The following is a 3,249-nucleotide window of genomic DNA, read 5'->3' as shown; positions in this document are numbered from 1 at the left end:
TATATCAGAAAGGGGATAAAAATGTAGCCTAATGGTAGAGAATTCTCAGTTTCTTAATACCTGCAAATGTACACCGATTAGTACTCTTCATGCTTTGGTGACACATCAAGTGAATGAAAGCTCAGTATAAATAGGGGGAAGCTGATTTGAATAATAATGAGCTGGACGACCCAGAGAAAGAAAATGATCAGCAGTAAGAGCATAAATTCCTGAGAGATGCAAGCTTATCTCCCAAATCAACAACAAAGGGAACCTAATCAAAGAATAAAGCAGATTCGAAGCCTACTAGGGTTAATCCTAAGAGGGCAGGGAAAAACACTGTCAAATGAATTTGAAAGTACTATTTTGGAATATGAGGTCTGTTAGAACTCAAAATTCATTCCATAGGATTCAGATATTGTACATATATTATAATTTTTCAACTATTGCATTGAGAGAGCCATTTTATAAAGCATGGAAAATTCACTAATACAAGAGAAGGCTTGGCATGCATTATTCCAACTATAATAAGAATGGGAAAATATGGGTATTTCTTTAGGAAGACATACAAGTGGGAGTTCTGTCTAACACTGAGCAACAATTAACTTTGCAACTAACTTTTCAAGGAAATTGGGCAATCAATAGTTACAACTGTATATGCCAAATGTGATGCCAATGAGATGCTTAGTTTATGGGAGGACATCTACAAGATATCTCAAATTACTTATCTTCCTTGGATAGTTGGTGTTGACTTTAATGTTATCTTGTCAGATGGGGAAAAGATAAGTGGGCTGCCTGTGTATCCCGGAGAGTATGGACTTTGCTTTTTGTGTAAATTCTTGTAAGTCGTTGGATATAAATTTCAAAGGTAGTCTTTTCACTTGGTGGAATTGTAGAGTAGATAGTGAATGCATTTTTAAAAGGTTGGACAACATATTGTGTAATCAAGCTTTTTTGGTTTAGTTTGACATGTGGAGATGGAACATTTGGCTAGGACATGGTCAGATCATGCCCCTTTGTTATTGACTTGTGAAAGACAATCTAATCTATTAGAAGTCCTTTAAAGTTTCTAATTTTTTGGGTAAAGCGGGCTAATTTTAATGATGTGGTCAGAAACAATTGGGTGTCACAGGCTATTGAAGATGTTTTTATTAACATCAAGCATAAGATGAAAAACACCAATGATGAACTTGCTACTTAGAGTAGGGAGAGATTTGGGGACATTTTCAAGCAATTGATAATAAGAGGAGATTGTCAGGCTGAAAGAAGAGCTATTTGAAGATAATCCAACTGCTGGTAGCAGAATTATTCTTCAAAAAGCACAAGCAGAGCTGAAATAATATTTGCACTTTGAGGAGGAATACCGGAGGCAAGAAGATAGTGTACAATGGTTCTGAAGGTGACAGGAACATAAGGGTAAATGGGAGAAGGAAGAGATTGTCCATTAGAAGAGTGTGAAACAAATCCATTCCATCACTTTGTTGCAGACAGAAGATCTTCTCATTGTTTTGCGACTCCTTTCTACCATTCATACCATACTACTCCATCGGAACTCCATCTCATAATGTTAAAAGATTTGAAACCTGCGTTGAAGTATATTCTGTTTTCTACCATGTCTATAGGCAAGAATTCGGTCAGAAGAAAAGGAGAGAGGTGGTATAGCTACCACAGAAGGTGGCGGCTGAGGAGGTATATGGAAAAAGGGGATGTTGGCTGAGTAGGGGCTGAGGAGGGTAGTTTCCGATGAGGCTACAGGGAGGTGGGTGTTTCCCCTTCCTAGAAAGTAGGAGAGAGAATATGTTATGATCCCAAAAATATGGAATAATTATGTGTAGTTGGTGGGGCTCAAAGTGAAAGACAGGAGTTTTATTTGAATTTGGCGACTTGTGAATGGACGGCAAGTCGCTAGCGTAGGGAATTACTTGGTGGGGGTATTATTCTTGTTATGATATCTTGTTTCATGCTTTATTACGAATCTGTTTACTATTACTTGTGGGTGTCGTATTTATGTTATGCCATCTTGTTCCATGCTTTACTATGAATTTGTTTAGTATTTCGTGTCTCGAGCCGGGGGTCTATCGGAAGCAGCCTTTTTACTTCTTTAGAGGTAGAGGTACGGACTGCGTACATCTTACCCTCCCCAGACCTCACTATGTGGAAATAAACTGGGTTTGTTGTTGTTGTTGTTGTTGTGAATGGACGGCAAGGATTGAAAATAATAAAAAAGACGGTGATCGTGATGAAGCCACGTGGCAGTTACAAATACCCATCAGAGGAGAGAGACGAGTAACAGAAAATTGGTACTCATTCTTCTCGTCTCTTTCCCTCTGATTCTCTATCCTTTCTCTTCTCTCCCAAATCTCTTTCTAATTCTTTATCTCCTCTAATCTGCAGGTTCTCATGGATTAAATGGCTTCCCTTCCTATACATTTTTAGTTACAGTTTTCATTTTCATTGTATTTGAGACCCATTTGTCTATTTTTCGATTAATGAGAAAACTCGAAAATTCACAAAATATTCTGAGTTGATTTAATCTTCGTAATTTGATTTGAGACCTCAGTCGAGGTCATAACAGAAGATAGTCTTTTTGTCCTCCTGGATCTGCTACTATTTACAGAAAGTAAGAAGCATGGATTCGTAATAAAATACTTAATGGGCCTTGATATAGATACAAAGACTCACAACAAGCTTGACCAAAACTTTTACTTCTGTAGGCATTGCCTCAACTAGCTATAATTTTAGGCACTAGTTTTACTCGCATGCCAGTACCAACCCCTTATAATAGAGAGGCAAAGGAACCTTTCATTCAGTTCACATTGCGTTCCGCAAAATAGAGTAAACCTTTAAACAGAGACCAAAATCATGTTCATGGAGGAGCATTTAACCTATCTTCAATTAATAACTAGCTAACATTTAAGCAACTATCCTCATCGTGGTGGTGGGGGGGGGGGGGGGGGGGGGGGGGGAGGAGTAGAGCACAAGAAATTTAAAATGGACAATTAGTTGGTATTAATATTACAAAGCAAAAGCACAGCTTTCTAGCTCAAATCCCACTATTTCCTAGAATCCCAAATCCATAATTTAGAAGACAAAAAAGTCCAAATTTATGAAAAGAAGCGGAGATAAATAATAGAACCTTGGTGTCTACAATAGCGCCATAGATATCGAAGACTCGACGGAGAGTGTCTTCGGTGGCGCTGTACGGCAGCCCTCCCACATATATTGAGCACTCGTCGTCAACTGTCATTTTTTTCTCCTGCACAACTTTCT

General features: G+C 38.3%; 1 long non-coding RNA gene across 1 annotated transcript; it reads left to right on the top strand.

Annotated features, from left to right (window-relative positions):
• LOC124894921 lies at positions 1-2,494 on the top strand. The gene is made up of 2 exons (XR_007051433.1): positions 1-2,279; positions 2,374-2,494. It is a non-coding gene; the product is annotated as an uncharacterized LOC124894921 (long non-coding RNA).
• Positions 2,495-3,249: the final 755 nt, after the last annotated feature.

This window comes from Capsicum annuum, unplaced genomic scaffold, assembly GCF_002878395.1.
Source record: "Capsicum annuum cultivar UCD-10X-F1 unplaced genomic scaffold, UCD10Xv1.1 ctg78310, whole genome shotgun sequence".
In the NCBI taxonomy this organism is placed as follows: domain Eukaryota; kingdom Viridiplantae; phylum Streptophyta; class Magnoliopsida; order Solanales; family Solanaceae; genus Capsicum; species Capsicum annuum.
The sequence above is the reverse complement of the archived record's forward strand: the minus strand, read 5'-3'. Positions and strand labels throughout refer to the sequence as shown.